The sequence below is a fragment of the Copadichromis virginalis genome, linkage group LG12 (assembly GCF_057382275.1).
Source record: "Copadichromis virginalis isolate Kocher_CV1m ecotype Utaka linkage group LG12, C_Virginalis_male_GT1.1, whole genome shotgun sequence".
NCBI lineage: Eukaryota > Metazoa > Chordata > Actinopteri > Cichliformes > Cichlidae > Copadichromis > Copadichromis virginalis.
This window is the reverse complement of record NC_140629.1, coordinates 706,095-723,298: the sequence shown is the minus strand read 5'-3', so window position 1 is coordinate 723,298 and position 17,204 is coordinate 706,095. Positions and strand designations below refer to the sequence as shown.

Here is a 17,204-nt window from a genome sequence, read left to right as displayed (position 1 = left end):
GATGGGTGGCTGATCAAACGTAAACATTTCCAGTCACTTTCAGTTCAAGCTGCTTAGCATGATCTCACATTTGCCAATTTCTCTATCTCTTCCCCCTCTGTTGTGTGTGTGTGAGATATTCTCACTTTTGCCATTTCTTCTGTCCCTTTCAACTGATCTGTGTGTGTGTGTGTGTGTGTGTGTGTGTGTGTGTGTGTGTTTGTCCCACATATTGCATACTCTGCTTTTGTCCTCAAATCAGGTAGGAAGTGTCTGTGTGGTTGAGCTGGTCTGGTCTGTCTAGACTTTCACTAGATAGATCAGGCTGCACCCACCTGTGAAACAGGTGGAGGGTCACCAGGACATGCAGAACTTGCTGACAGACTGCTGGCCACCTCTTGCCTCCTTATTAGAAAGGGGCCACTCCCAGAGGCAGAGGGCTGTGAGGCACCGCCCGCCGGGCCCTCTCCTTTGGGAAAACCCTCAACACTGGGCCGAACCTTGGAGTTCTGTATGTCCATTCAGGCACACTCCATGCTTGATCTGTGGGCAATTCCTCTCAGAAGTGGAGGTCACGGTGGAGGCGTTGGAGGGCGGAAGGCGTTCCCTCAGTGGCTCTCCTCTTCTGAGATTGTGTAAAAACAAAAGTCAATGTAGTGTAAGCAGCTTGAAAGAAAGTAACTGAACTTTTTTAAATTTCTGGGAGACGGTTGCTCACACGCGGGCGGCACAGTGGTTAGCACCGTTACCGCACAGGAAGAAGGTCTTGAGTTCAGCTCTACCGTCGCTCTGTGTGGAGTTTGCATGTTCTTCCTGTTTTTGCGTGGGTTCTTTCCTAGTACTTCGGCTTCCTGCCACAGTCCAACGACCTGCAGTTAGTGGCAATAGGTAATCGAAGAGTGTAAATTGGCGATAGGTGCGAATGGTTTTCTGCTTCTATGTGTTAGCCCTGTAACAGACTGGTGACCTGTCGAGGGTGCACCCTGCTTCTCGCCCTAAGATAGCTGGGATAGGCTCGAGCTGCCCTGTGACACTGGAAAAGAAACGCAGCAGAGAATGGATGGGTGGCTGATCTAACGTAAACATTTCCAGTCACTTTCAGTTCAAGCTGCTTAGCATGATCTCACATTTGCCAATTTCTCTATCTCTTCCCCCTCTGTTGTGTGTGTGTGAGATATTCTCACTTTTGCCATTTCTTCTGTCCCTTTCAACTGATCTGTGTGTGTGTGTGTGTGTGTGTGTGTGTGTGTGTGTGTGTGTGTCCCACATATTGCATACTCTGCTTTTGTCCTCAAATCAGGTAGGAAGTGTCTGTGTGGTTGAGCTGGTCTGGTCTGTCTAGACTTTCACTAGATAGATCAGGCTGCACCCACCTGTGAAACAGGTGGAGGGTCACCAGGACATGCAGAACTCGCTGACAGACTCCTGGCCACCTCTTGCCTCCTTAGTAGAAAGGGGCCACTCCCAGAGGCAGAGGGCTGTGAGGCACCGCCCGCCGGGCCCTCTCCTTTGGGAAAACCCTCAACACTGGGCCGAACCTTGGAGTTCTGTATGTCCATTCAGGCACACTCCATGCTTGATCTGTGGGCAATTCCTCTCAGAAGTGTAGGTCACGGTGGAGGCGTCGGAGGGCGGAAGGTGTTCCCTCAGTGGCTCTCCTCTTCTGAGATTGTGTAAAAACAAAAGTTAATGTAGTGTAAGCAGCTTGAAAGAAAGTAACTGAACTTTTTTAAATTTCTGGGAGACGGTTGCTCACACGCGGGCGGCACAGTGGTTAGCACCGTTACCGCACAGGAAGAAGGTCTTGAGTTCAGCTCTACCGTCGCTCTGTGTGGAGTTTGAATGTTCTTCCTGTTTTTGCGTGGGTTCTTTCCTAGTACTTCGGCTTCCTGCCACAGTCCAACGACCTGCAGTTAGTGGCAATAGGTAATCGAAGAGTGTAAATTGGTGATAGGTGCGAATGGTTTTCTGCGTCTATGTGTTAGCCCTGTAACAGACTGGTGACCTGTCGAGGGTGCACCCTGCTTCTCGCCCTAAGATAGCTGGGATAGGCTCGAGCTGCCCTGTGACACTGGAAAAGAAACACGGCAGAGAATGGATGGGTGGCTGATCTAACGTAAACATTTCCAGTCACTTTCAGTTCAAGCTGCTTAGCATGATCTCACATTTGCCAATTTCTCTATCTCTTCCCCCTCTGTTGTGTGTGTGTGAGATATTCTCACTTTTGCCATTTCTTCTGTCCCTTTCAACTGATCTGTGTGTGTGTGTGTGTGTGTGTGTGTGTGTGTGTGTGTGTGTGTGTGTGTGTGTGTGTGTGTGTGTGTGTGTGTGTGTGTGTGTCCCACATATTGCATACTCTGCTTTTGTCCTCAAATCAGGTAGGAAGTGTCTGTGTGGTTGAGCTGGTCTGGTCTGTCTAGACTTTCACTAGATAGATCAGGCTGCACCCACCTGTGAAACAGGTGGAGGGTCACCAGGACATGCAGAACTCGCTGACAGACTCCTGGCCACCTCTTGCCTCCTTAGTAGAAAGGGGCCACTCCCAGAGGCAGAGGGCTGTGAGGCACCGCCCGCCGGGCCCTCTCCTTTGGGAAAACCCTCAACACTGGGCCGAACCTTGGAGTTCTGTATGTCCATTCAGGCACACTCCATGCTTGATCTGTGGGCAATTCCTCTCAGAAGTGGAGGTCACGGTGGAGGCGTCCGAGGGCGGAAGGCGTTCCCTCAGTGGCTCTCCTCTTCTGAGATTGTGTAAAAACAAAAGTCAATGTAGTGTAAGCAGCTTGAAAGAAAGTAACTGAACTTTTTTAAATTTCTGGGAGACGGTTGCTCACACGCGGGCGGCACAGTGGTTAGCACCGTTACCGCACAGGAAGAAGGTCTTGAGTTAAGCTCTACCGTCGCTCTGTGTGGAGTTTGAATGTTCTTCCTGTTTTTGCGTGGGTTCTTTCCTTGTACTTCGGCTTCCTGCCACAGTCCAACGACCTGCAGTTAGTGGCAATAGGTAATCGAAGAGTGTAAATTGGCGATAGGTGCGAATGGTTTTCTGCGTCTATGTGTTAGCCCTGTAACAGACTGGTGACCTGTCGAGGGTGCACCCTGCTTCTCGCCCTAAGATAGCTGGGATAGGCTCGAGCTGCCCTGTGACACTGGAAAAGAAACACAGCAGAGAATGGATGGGTGGCTGATCTAACGTAAACATTTCCAGTCACGTTCAGTTCAAGCTGCTTAGCATGATCTCACATTTGCCAATTTCTCTATCTCTTCCCCCTCTGTTGTGTGTGTGTGAGATATTCTCACTTTTGCCATTTCTTCTGTCCCTTTCAACTGATCTGTGAGTGAGTGTGTGTGTGTGTGTGTGTGTGTGTGTGTGTGTGTGTGTGTGTGTGTGTGTGTGTGTGTGTGTCCCACATATTGCATACTCTGCTTTTGTCCTCAAATCAGGTAGGAAGTGTCTGTGTGGTTGAGCTGGTCTGGTCTGTCTAGACTTTCACTAGATAGATCAGGCTGCACCCACCTGTGAAACAGGTGGAGGGTCACCAGGACATGCAGAACTCGCTGACAGACTCCTGGCCACCTCTTGCCTCCTTAGTAGAAAGGGGCCACTCCCAGAGGCAGAGGGCTGTGAGGCACCGCCCGCCGGGCCCTCTCCTTTGGGAAAACCCTCAACACTGGGCCGAACCTTGGAGTTCTGTATGTCCATTCAGGCACACTCCATGCTTTGATCTGTGGGCAATTCCTCTCAGAAGTGGAGGTCACGGTGGAGGCGTCGGAGGGCGGAAGGTGTTCCCTCAGTGGCTCTCCTCTTCTGAGATTGTGTAAAAACAAAAGTCAATGTAGTGTAAGCAGCTTGAAAAGAAAGTAATTGAACTTGTTGAGATGGTTGATCAAACTGAAATATTACTGTCATGGTCCAGTTACGCTACATGTATATGTATTTGTTTTTGTTTCTCTCACTTTCTTTCTTGCTTCCCTGCTCACAACGCGATGCCTGGGCGGACCTAATCATGGGCTCCCGGTTGCTGTCCTCACACCTGCAAGCAATTTCTCACCTGAGGTTCATCATCCTGTTTACCAGCCACTTCTGAAGGCAGTTGCTTGGAGCCCTTTGTCGCTGGACTACTGTGTAACATTCGTTAGTGCAATTCTAGCTTTGGAAATATTTTGATTTCTCTTTGTGCTTTGCTTGGCATTTAACATTTTGTCCTTGTATATAGATTTTCCGTGCCCCGCCTTGAGACCCTGTTCGTGAGTGTGGCAGTTGCAGTGATCCTGTGGAGCCCCCCACCCTCCATGGACCTCTGGATTCGCTGGACCCCTTCTCCCCACTTGTATATAGTGCACTCTGTGTCATGTAAATAAAAAAAATGTTTATTGTGATTCGTAGTCTGCGCTTGAGTCCTGCTCAGCCTTGACAATTTTTAGTCACTTTCGGTTCAAGCTGCTTAGATTCCCATGATCTCACATTTGCCATTTGTGTGTGTGTGTGTTTGTTTGTCCCACATATTGCATACTCTGCTTTTGTCCTCAAATCAGGTAGGAAGTGTCTGTGTGGTTGAGCTGGTCTGGTCTGTCTAGACTTTCACTAGATAGATCAGGCTGCACCCACCTGTGAAACAGGTGGAGGGTCACCAGGACATGCAGAACTCTTGCCTCCTTAGTAGAAAGGGCCACTGCCAGAGGCGGAGGGCAGTGAGGCATCCAACCCCCATCTCATCAATAGGGGGGTATGATCTGAAATAACAATAGATTGATAATTGCAAGTTTCAATAAGTGGAAGAGGACATTTATCAGTGACAAATGAATTTATCCAATAGAACATTTTGTGGACAGGAATATAGTCGGAGCATGTCCTGGATGAGTATCCTTATTAGAGCTTCTTTCTAGGTTAGAGAGCACACAGCTTGTACCTCCGGCTAAAATGAGATTGTGTGTTGTCATATCCAGAATTCACGAGAATTAATAGACAATTAAGGTTTCATCATCCCATTTGGGGGCATAAATGTTGGCTTAAATCAGTTCATAAAGTTGTCCATAAAGTCCATAATGTTGGCCAACCACAGTAATACGGACCCATAATAAGGACCCATAGGATCAGATAAAATGGTTGATACAGGAAATGGGACGTTTTTACCCATAAGGATGGCCACCCCTCTGTCTTAGAGTTAAAGTTGGAATGGACTATTTGGCCAACCCAACCAGTCTTCAATCTATATCGGTCTGCTATACAAAGGTGAGTCCCCTGTGGAAAAGACATATCAGATTTTTTCAGTTGTGTAAGCACCTTTTTGTGCTTAACAGGGTGATTCATAGACTTAATGTTCCAACTTACAAAGTTGGCTGCATAACCCGTAAGCTTCGCCTGTATATTGACAGCAGCCATAGAGTTACCTAATCAAAGAGCAACAGTATGAACGTGTGTGTGTGATAGCCACTAACGTCTAATCACACTTATGTGAATTAACTTATATTTCAGCTATTTTACTTTAAATGTAAGTGATATTTTCTTTTGAAAATCCTCTAAATTAACTAGTTTTAACTATAGACCTGGTAACTAGTCTGGGATATTTGTAGCTGATGCTCCATTTTTGTACCAGTAGGTGGCAGTGTGAGACCATGGTTTGGCCTGTTGTTAGTAGTCGGAAGCATGCTCAGCACTGTTTTCTCATAATGTTACATGTACTCCCTGCCTTATCATTTCTTTCCTGCTTGCAGGCTAGTATTGTACCAGAAATAGAAAATAAAAGCAGTCACACCCGATATATTGCATAGATTAGTTATTAAGGTCAGAAACTGAAAGCACAGAAACATTGTTTAGTCTAGTAAATTCAACGTTCTGTAATGTTACTGATCGGCTCCACCTTTATAGTGTGTTGTTTTAGTTGTTTGTTTTCTGCCATAAAGTATTTACTTAAATTCAGTGTACATATCAAGATGGTAGTGATTACACCATTCTTTCGGAATCTTTCGAAATGCATGGATTATCTTTTTAGCATTCATTTTGAAGCGAGTTTCATAAGAAAATCGGCTTTGTATATGACAGTGGAATATGTTCATTCTCTTTGTCTATCTGATAACGGAACACGTATTGAGAATATGTGAAATCCTATCTCGCTCTTGACGGAAGCAGTTGCATCTTTTCCCTCTCCCTTCCCTTATCTTTCCTGCTTGGCTTCTCATGTCCTTGTGTATTCTCGTGTAACTTTCTAACCCTCAGAGAGTCTCTCAGTCTTGTTCTCTAAGACCTAAAGAATTATGAATTTGATCAACTGGTCCCTTAACGAAATTGACACCCTATTTTTGATGAGAAGCCTGGGCTCGGGAGAGCCTGATTGTCCTGCAGAGCCCCTTGCTGCCGGATACTTGATGGTCGGTTGCGTCGTGTGTCTGGCGACACTCTCAATAGAGGACGTTGAACGAGATCTACCCATTTGGAACCATGATAACAGAGTTCTGGCTGATCGGAGCTGGCTTGAACCTGGCTTATCGAAAACAAAGAAAGCGGTCCCACAAGGCTGGCCGACGTGATTGACGATGGGCAGTCTCTGAGTACTCACACTGCGTTTATTGAACGCAATATGGATAAGATCTTAGAGAAGCTCACGGCTCTGCAATGGGAAATTGACAGATCAAGTGACCAGTGATGGACATTAGACCAACTGTGAAATTGCATGCAGTTGTTCACATTAACCCAAACAATCATCTCCTTCACTCATTTGGCTCCTGAACAAGAAATTCTCTCTGATCGTATCCTTCAAGGACACCTGCGTCGGATCAGGACTGTTGACTTTGCTTAACCAGGTAAAAGGACACTCTCTCTCAAGTTGAACAGGACACACACACGTACACTGACGCAGATGTACACTCACCCCTCTCCCCCCTCCAAACGCCTCCAATGGTTGCACCCACCCGATGCAGACGGCGATTGACCGGGCCAGCGTGGAATCATGCTGCTGTCTACACTGGCGACCTCTCACCCCATTTACCCATCCCTGTTGCTTGTCATGTGTTTTCATGGTGTTACAGTGTGAAGATTCATGTGCTTTTTGTGCTGAGGAATTTTTGTTTTCTGTTCTCATACTGATCCCCTACCAGGAGCTCAGTCTGAGTAGAGTTCTCTTTTTTCCTCCTCCACTCCCCTATTGTGTTGTACATTTCACTGTTTTTCTGTAAGCTCCCTGTTCTGACCTGTCTCCCCAATGTGATGTTTGTGTAATGTATGTATGGTCAGAAGGGGTCCAATTTTGCTGCAGGCAACTGCAAGTGACAAATAAAGCTTCATCATCATCATCATAATGTGAGCTATTTTTGGAAAAAGTAAATACACAGTTGTACTACTATAAAGTAACAAAAGACTGCATGAGCTTGAATTGGAATAAATAATGGAGCAACGACTAGCCACGTCTCCCTGGCTAGTAATTTCTTTCCTGGTTGCAGGAAAGTAATTTTGGAGTAATTTTTGACCAGGATATGTCCTTCAATGCACATATTAAACAAATATGTAGGACTGCTTTCTTCCATTTGTGCAATATCTCTGAAATGAGGAATATCCTGTCTCAACGTGACGCTAAAAACCTAGTTGTAACACATGATACTTTACCACTACAGAACGTAGAGGAAGTTAGGATCTTGGGTTTATGTTCTCTAGAAATCGACTAAGGAGCACGTGACACACAGCTAAAAGAACAGTTAACATTTATTTAAACAAAACCATAAATAGTCATTCAACAATTCACAATGAGAAAATTCCAATAGTCCATGTTTGTCAGCCTGTGTACTCAGTTCAGAGTTCTTTTCAGTCTTTTCTGTTCAGGTGTGTGAAGTGTGTGTGGATAGTGTTAATGTTAGTAGTACTACCCAGGCAGTGTATTGTTTTGAGATCTCATAAGCTTATCTGTCAGGAAGTAACGCGTCTGTCACTTCTAAGTAGGCTGCAAACCTTCCTCCATCGCAGCTGGGATCCTGAATCCTGGCTCGCTGCAGGTGAATTTACTGGTCTCACTCGCACAATTTCACACTCCAACAAAAAGACCAACCTGCACAGGGCAGTGAACACATTTTGCATTAATATTATAAAACAACTTAATCAACACTAGTGACCATACACCTCTCATTTTCGTAAATGACAACTTAATGCAATCGATAATAACAGAATTAAAGAACCTTAAAACGGTTTCCATAGGCACTTATCACACAAAATTAACTCACATCTCCTCTTTTGTGAACAGCAGTAACAATAATCCAGCGCTTACTGAATTGTGAGAATGCACCTCATCGATGCACGAGAGAAGTACAAAACGTGGTCGCAGTACTATTTATTCAAAGACTGGTCATATTTATTTCACTTCAGTTCATTTTTATTTCAAACATGTACATTCACCATCATTACATAATATCATTCAATTCTTTTGTTTGAAAAGGAGTAGGCAGAAGTATACACTTATTTGCCCCTACCCCCTCAAATTTTACATCTCATTCATTTAATTTTCTTTTAGTCTTAAATTAAACAAACAAACAAATGAAACAACAGCAAAACAAACAAAAAAATGACAATATCATTTCTTTCATATAAATAAAGACAGAATATGTAAATTAGATTCACAAATAATGAAACAAACAAACCAAAACATCACTTCAATTACGGTCCTGGGTTTACCCCGTTTTCTTCATTCTTATATTTGTTTTTTATATTTTATTTTAAACTGGTTTATGTTAGGGGTGGGTGATATAAACGATATAATTTTGGCCAACGATAGAGATTTTGACTGTATCACTCTATCGCGATGGCGCATGTTGATGATGTCATCAAACTGCGCCTGTTTTGGTTGAAAGCATCGCAGCGGCTACAACCATTATCATCTGCAAATTATGCTGGGCGACAGTCATAGCAAAGAGATGAAGCACTTTTGAAATATGGGGAAAGCCAAAAACTGCGCTTCCTCCACTTCCGTAACATTGATTCATTAATGTTGAATTCTCTCGCAGCTGTTCTATTCTCATGTTGTTGCAGTATATTAATAACTAACCTCGTATTGTGGATGAATAATCTTAGTTGTTCTCCTGACTGAAGTTTGGCCCGTGTATAGCATCCTGCTATGCGATTGCATTTGTCCCTGACCACCAGAATCCCTCACGTTAAGTTTTAATGAGTGATAAAAAAAAAGTTGGCGTTCATCCTTCATCCTTCACTGTGCTAATGTTATGCTTAAATAGCTGTGTCGCTAGCAATCACGTAGCACAACATTATATACCAGGTAGTCCAACTTCAGTAACCCTACAAACGCCACTGCTGTTTAGTTTCCTGTTTTCATTTATGTTGGAAGTGGTAGCAGAGCTGTACGTTTGAATTAGTTTCAAAAATCTCTCAGTCAGAACATGGTATGTCATGTTTAGGTGTAAACTAGCGAGCTAACTTCCTGTTAACTTCTAACTCCGTTAAATGTAATAACTTCTGTTTTCATGGACGCATGGATGTTAAACTTAATTGTTACACCTGATAAAGCAGCAACGCTGATAATTTTATTAAAGATGAACAAAATCGCCAAAATCGGTTCGAGGTCCGTAAGCACAACCAGAATTCATGCATAAGGCACACTCTCGATTTTTGAGAAAATTAAAGGATTTTAAGTGCCTTATAGTGCGGAAAATACGTTATACAGAAGAAAAGAATATATCGCGATATATATCGTTACTGCACATGCTTCAAATTATATCGCGATATGAATTTTAGGCCATATCGCCCAGCCCTAGTTTATGTTGTTACTTTCTTTTATTTGTTCTGTTCTGACTGTTCCGTAATTTAACTCCCGCTATTGAGATAGACATACTTTGTCGTTCTAGGACTTTGTATTTTTAAATTCCATTTTCCTCTTAAGTTATACCCCCCTTCTCTTTCTATAAACAATTTACAGATGTCTTTTGGAAGCATTTTATTTCTTGCTTTATATATTATTTGCGTTGTTTCAAACTTCACCAAGTCTTGGAATTTCATGCATTTTGATAAAGAGTGCATTTGTATGTTCCCTGTACCCTGCATTATTTATTATTCTAATGGCCCTTTTCTGCATTATAGTTATTGTTTGTGTATTACTTCTGCATGTGTTTCCCCAGACCTCTACACAATAGCTCATATATGGTAGTAGTGAAGCACAGTATAATATGTGAAGTGCTTTCTGATCCAAGATTTGCTTTGTTTTCCCCAGAACGGCAATGCCTCCTTTCCAATTTCCCCCTAACAATGATGGTGGTCAATGATCACACCAAGAAATTTTATTTCATTTACTCTTTCTAAATATACATCGTCAACACATATTTCTACTTCGATATTTTTCTTATGGTTTCCAAATAACATAAATTTGCTTTTATCTAGATTTAATGATAATTTATTTATATCAAACCACTTCTTTAATATCTTTAATCCCTGTGTGATCACCTCCAAAACCTGTGGCAATTCCACACCTGAACAAAATATATTTGTGTCATCTGCAAATATTACAAACTTTAGAATCTTCGATACTTGGCAAATATAATTTTTATACATAATAAACCTTCTGCCCCCCAGGCAGGAGGCTCAGGAGCATTAAATGCAAAACCACCAGACAGAGAAACAGCTTCATTCCAGAAACTGTGAGACTTCTCAGTCAATAATGGACAAGAACTGTTATTGTAGCACCTAATCACTACTGACATCGTCACTTTATCAATGCTAGACATCATGCCATTTGCTGCTAAAGTATTTATACCTACATTTCTATATCTATACTCCATACTGGTACTCAGGTTGTTGCACTCTATTTATTTTATTTGTATTATTTTAATACTTGCATTTATAATACTCAGGTTGCTGCACTTAATTTATTTGAAATACTTATTACTTGTTATTCTGTTTTCTTTTTATTCTGTTTCTTCGTTACTCTGTTTCTTTCGCTCCGGGACCACGTGCACGTAATTTTCGTTACACCTCATGTAAACATGTGATGCGAATGACAATAAAGAATCCATGAATTCTTTTGGACCTAATACTGATCTTTGAGGTATGTCACAAGCAACATCCATCAATTTAGATTCCTACTCATTTATTTGTACATATTGTTGCATATTCACTACATAGCTTTTTATCACTCCAAAACCACTCCCCTAAACCCATACTTTCCATTTTTTTTATTAGAATTTCATGACTGACAGTATCGAATAGGGCTGCCACAAACGTTTATTTTGATAGTCGACTAGTCACCGATTATTTTTGCGATTAGTCCACTAATCAGATCATGCAACACAGAGCTTACTGCACCAGCATGCATCTGCTCTAATATAACTATCATTAGCTTACAGCTTTAAGTGTATGTGCTAACTAAAAAATAAAGACAAGATGATAGTTTATTAAATTTTAATTAAATTTGCAGATTGTTTCGGTGAAGTTTAATAAACTCAGCCGTCTGCTCCTTGCTATCTAAAATATAACAGGGCACCGGAGTAAATTCTCAAGCATCTCACACTTCTGATGATCAGCTGTCTGCTTGACGTTTATTCAGCTGTGTAAAAACTATAACTTTAATCTCAGCCAAACCAATTTACTCAGGAACAAATAAAATACTGAAAAAAGCCAAACAATAACATTTTTAAGTTATCTAAGTGACTTGGATATCATGTTTAACCTGAGTAGCGAAAGACGGCGGTGGGTTTGAAAATGGTTTGCCAGGAGTCTGGTGTTCTCACCGGCTCTAGCGAGCCTTGAACCCCGGCTAGCTATCGAGCTAGTGGGTAACAGACGTCTCCGAAAATGTCGGGGCGCTTTTGAAAATATGTGGTGTCTTGATAAACTGAGCACATATTTGAAGTTTACACAGCTACATTCTCTCCTGAAATATGTTAAACATTTATTTTGTGACCCAGAAAGAATAATAAGAGTAATATTAAAACTAACTAGCTGCTGCCATTTTTGGAATCTTCTGTTTCAGTCCGTTATTACACTCTTAAATCCTACTACTTATTCCTGTGTCTTTTGGGATCTTACAAAGCTTCAAACGACGCGTCGACTATTAAATTAGTCTTCGACGATTTTGATAATCGATGTAATCGTGACTAGTCGACTAATCGTGGCAGCCCTGGTATTGAACAGTTTTTTTAATTTAAAAAAACTCCAAGTGTGTACTTCTTATTATGTAGGCAATTCACATTTGTCCACAAAACTGTCAAATCTTTTTATAAATTTTTATAAACTTTTTATAAATAGTCACTGGTCTATAATTTGCAAAGTGATGCTTTTTACCTGTTTTGTAAATTGGAATAACTTGAACAACTTTCATTTTTTCAGGAAAAAAACCTTTTTGAAAAGACAAGTTGAAAACGTATTTTAACGGTTTTCCAATACCATAAATAATCAGCAACTCTCTTACTGTTACAACATCAATGTCATTCCAATCTGTACTGGTTTTGTTCTTAAGTCCTCTAACGATGTCATATATTTCATTCTCTTCCACTGCTCTTAGAAACACTGAGCTTCTATTCCTTTCAATATTTTCACCAGTGTTCCTTTCTATTCCATCGGCCTTTATTTCCTCTGCCAGTTTTGGCCCCATATTTACGAAGAATTCATTAAAACCATTTGCTTTCTCTTTCATTTTGTTAATGCTTTTTGTCCCTTCTATAAAGTACCCAGGGTAATCATTGTTCCTTGATTCATTTTTGATTGTACTGTTTATGACATTCCATATACCTTTTGTGTTTTCTTTATTGTGTTCTAACCTTTTAATAAAATATTATATATATATATAAGATATAGGGTGTTCTTTTTTTCCTGGCATTTTGCAGTCCTTTAGTCATCCATGGTCTTCCTGCATAGTTGTGTTTCCTGTTGATTTCAATCACCTGGCAGTTTTTACCAAGTAATGTGTTACTAATGTGTGTTTAATGTGTTCTTAAAAATGCTTCATAAGGTTTATTAACTTCTTCGTGTTCATAAACATGAACATGAAGAAGTTTCTTGCTTTAAAAGTTAATTTTTAAGACAGTTAAATGTCTTCTCTGTTCGAATTCTTTTGTAAATAATCTTGTGTTCATTTCTGTTAATTTTATAATGGCAATTATAAGATGCAAAGACTGGTAAATGGTCACTTATATCATTGATTATCATTGATTGATTATCATCTCCTTACAGGAAATAAAACTTACTTCCTAGCTTTCAGAAAAAAACATCTCCGATTGGCTTAGAGTATCAAAGATAATACAGCACTTAAAAAACACATAGAATTTACACTACACTTAACTAACGATTAGCTTGCTATGCTAACGTAGTGAGTCAACTCACCGGAAATGAACAGGGATCATAAAAGAGGTACATCGGCATCAACCAAAAATGTCCGCATTTCCCAACAAGCGGAAGAGTAAAATCCTTTTTTTTTTTACAAGAAATAGGGAAAAATTCCTGGTGAGTTGCTCCGACCAGCATTTGTAGCCTTAACGTTGTTCTCCTTCGCGATAACGATTCAAGTTCACAAGCACTACACAATCTCAGAGTGCCACCTACTGACACTCTTTGGGAACTGCAGTTAATTTCATGATGCAATTTTAGGTGGGTTACATAGTTCATGCATTTATTACTTCTAGGCTGGACGACTGTAATTCATTATTATCAGGATGTCCTAAAACTCCCTGACAAGCCTTCAGTTAATCCAAAATGCTGCAGCAAGAGTACTGGCAGGGACTAGAAAGAGAGAGCAAATTTCTCCGATATTGGCTTCCCTCCATTGACTCCCTGTTAAATCCAGAATTGAATTCAAAATCCTGCTTTTTGCATACAAGGTCTTAAATAATAAGGCCCCATCTTATCTTAATGACCTTATAGTACCGAATCACCCCATTAGAACACTTCCCTCTCGCATTGCAAGCTTACTTTTTGTTCCTAGAGTATTTAAAAGTAGAATGGGAGGGAGAGTTCTTCAGTTTTCAGGCCCCTCTTCCATGGAACCAGCTTCCAGTTTGGATTTGGGAGACAGACACTATCTCTATTTTAAGATTAGTCTTAAAACTTTCCTTTCTGAAGCATATAGTTAGAGCTGGATCAGGTGACCCTGAATCCTCCCTTAGTTATGCTGCAATAGGTGTAGGCTGCTAAGGGATTCCCATGATGCACTGAGTGTTTCTTCTTCAGATTCACATGGACCAAATTCAAATTCAAATTTTTATTTGTCACGTACACAGTCATACACAGTACGATATGTAGTGAAATTTTTTTTTAGAAAATGTGGATCCTGCATTCTGGGCTAAAGAGTAAAGGGCTTTAACGTTGTTAAGTGCTGCTGTTTTTGCAGCTTGTTATCAACACTCAATTCAAAACCTCTGAAGGTATGTAATTATTTTACTGCCTATAGAATTGGCTGCTTGCACATCTGGCAATGCACCAGTGCTGAAAGGTGTACACAGGCAACTTGTGCTCCCATCGAGTTGACATCTATTTCAGCAAGACCACGCTAAACCACATGCTGCATCTATTACAATAGCATGGCTTCACAGAAGAAGTACCTGGGTGTTAAAATGGCCTGCCTGCAGTTCAAACCTTTGACCAAGAAAAAACACATCGAGTGCATCATGAAATGACATATATGACAAAAAGGACCCAGGACTGTGGAGCAGCTATCATTTGGCAAACAAAAATGTGGGTTTTTTGACCCAGTATTTGAATTTCTCTGGTCTTGTTATATATTTCTTTGAAGAGGTATAAGATCATTTAGGTTTTTGTTGCTGACTTTATTATTATTATTTTTTTCCAATAATTATTATTTTCAATAATTAAATAAGAATAGTTGTGCACTCTTTAGTGTATTAGAGTCTTGACTTTAATTCAGTAGATGAGGTTAGAGGTGAGGAGGAGGATGACATTTTAACAAGACACCAATCATGCTGTCTCTTTCCTCCGCTTCTTTGATGACAAGAACCCTCTCAGGTGATAAAACAAAGGTATGATCCTTCATATCTTGAGTTTGACTTGCAGATTAAGGTGCAGAATTTAAAATATATCTCTACAGATAACTGACTACACCTTTAAAACCTTTGTGTTACATCTTGTGTATCATTTGGAGAAAGACCTGTTAAGACCAGTTTGGAGAAAAACCTGACTACTTCAATCTCTCTGGTTGTTTCTGAAACTAAGGAGCATGTATTTCATGGTGTTTATGCTAGATTATTCTGATAGTGTCATATACGACACCGACTCATTGTCTTTAATATCTGCTGACAGCCAAACCCTCTGTAGTGGTTTGCTTTATCTTTTTTCTTTTCTTTTTATATTATCCCAGTTTTGCTTTTTTGAGGAAAGCTGAATGAGGAATGACTCACAGTGTGCATTAGCAGTGACCTGTACAGAATAAATTAGCTGTGTCATAAAGGTGAGTCCAAGAGCAGATTAGACTAAAACCTTATAAATATTAGCATTATGCCAGATAAACAGCCCACCGTGCGGCCACTCCACGGTCCACTCTGTGGTGTTAGGACACGACTTAAGCAGGTCAGAGGTCACGTTGCTGGGGACAGTCTCTCTGGAGGTGATGATTTTCACTTTACCTTTGAAAAGATGACATATTACTACATTAATCCACAGCAGAGCTGAGCAAAGAGTAGCGAGGGTGTCTTGTTACCGGAGCTGTCCATCACAGTGAATATGACCCCGCCTCCAATCCCCATGCACTGTGGGTTCATGATGGAGGTGCACAGCAGCGCAGCAATGGCAGCATCTACTGCAGAGCCATTTTTCCGAAGAATGTCCCTGAAAGAGTTCATCGTTATCACTTTAGTGTTATTGTTATCATGTGTGCACAATTAATTTAATTTTAATCTTCATCAAAATTGTAATGTCCCACAATTAAATTGTCATGACAGAACAAAAAGAACATGCATACTCTCTGTCATATGGACCTGCATGAATAAACTTTCTGAATCCTTTATCATCCGCAACTGAAAATAGTTGTGGATGATTACTATACCTTTCTAATCTGACGTTGTTGTCCCTGGCTCTCTTTCTCTCTCTCTCCCTCCTGCTCTGTTCCTGTGCTACTGCCAGTGTAACTACCGCCCCTCGCCCCTCATCCCAGCGCAAAGCTCAAATGCGGAATGAAGCAAAAAAAAAGTGCAAGAGGGAGAGAGGGTGAGAGAAAGAAAAAGGTGGCCATGTCATTATGTCATTAGTTTTTCTTCTTTTATACCCTTTCTTGCCAGCCACGCTGTGGAGTACTTGGACTCGTGTGATGGAGCATTGTCCTGCATGAAAATCATGTTTTTCTTGAAGGATGCAGACTTCTTCCTGTACCACTGCTTGAAGAAGGTGTCTTCCAGAAACTGGCAGTAGGACTGGGAGGCTCGCGATAAGGAGCCGGCTTGCGTCGTTCACGTCAAAGACCCGGCTCTAAGAGCCATTTCGTTCACAACTGACACATCACTAAGGCACACACAAATTCTTTTTACACATACAAATCCTGATTTACAAGTACAAAATATTTATGACCACAATTTGAGCCCATATGTTCGCAGTTCTTGGAGATTTTTTAGCGTTTGCATTTGGATCAGTGCATAATCGTATGTGTAATGTGAAAAAAAAATGTATCAGAAGTTTCAAATGTTACTCACTTTCCAATCTCCGAACAATTCTCGGAGTCTGCGGCCACTGCAGCTTTTGAGAAACGGCAATTAGGGTCCTCGTCGTCCGACGGGGCAACCTGACCTTTACTTTTACATACCCCTAACCAAATACTACCAACTATTGCACAACCAAAAAAAAAAAAAACAAATCCAGAAGATGGCGTGACCGTTTGGGCTGCATATTTTGGGACACCAAGAGAAGCAAGGTAGTGTCACCATAACCCCCTTGGGGCTATTAGGAGTCGTATTTGCCCCCTCAGTGTTCTTGCTGGTGCGGAAAGTATGACGCTCCTCGTCTGACTCAGACATCGCTGTTTTCTTCTCTGCGTAACCGTCAGTAGTTCACTTCCTCTGAAAGTTTACCGCTTGTTGATTCCCCAGACAGCACAGCTACGTGTTGCGCACATATTTCCGCTGTGTGGGCACTGATAGGCGCAGCGTGGCGCAGACGTATTCATTGGTAAGCAGAGGTATCTGCTACGTCGTTTGACGCTGCTTCTCTCTCTCTGGCCACTCCACACAGAGAGGGGTCCGGTAGCCAGTAGCGGTTTTTGATACGGGCGACACGGGCGGTTGCCCGGGGCGGCATCACGGGC

At 41.5% G+C, this 17,204-nt stretch overlaps 3 long non-coding RNA genes across 3 annotated transcripts; 1 reads left to right on the top strand and 2 right to left on the bottom strand.

Annotated features, from left to right (window-relative positions):
- The first annotated feature begins 1,223 nt into the window (after positions 1 to 1,223).
- LOC146696181 (uncharacterized) lies at positions 1,224 to 4,359 on the top strand. The gene is made up of 2 exons (XR_014923172.1): positions 1,224 to 4,114; positions 4,197 to 4,359. It is a non-coding gene; the product is annotated as an uncharacterized LOC146696181 (long non-coding RNA).
- A 161-nt stretch (positions 4,360 to 4,520) lies between these two features.
- Positions 4,521 to 13,492, bottom strand: LOC146696180 (uncharacterized). The gene is made up of 3 exons (XR_014923174.1): positions 13,286 to 13,492; positions 7,919 to 8,015; positions 4,521 to 4,713 (listed from the first exon to the last, which is right to left on the bottom strand). It is a non-coding gene; the product is annotated as an uncharacterized LOC146696180 (long non-coding RNA).
- A 132-nt stretch (positions 13,493 to 13,624) lies between these two features.
- On the bottom strand, positions 13,625 to 16,720 carry LOC146696179 (uncharacterized). The gene is made up of 3 exons (XR_014923078.1): positions 16,597 to 16,720; positions 15,612 to 15,739; positions 13,625 to 15,537 (listed from the first exon to the last, which is right to left on the bottom strand). It is a non-coding gene; the product is annotated as an uncharacterized LOC146696179 (long non-coding RNA).
- Positions 16,721 to 17,204: the final 484 nt, after the last annotated feature.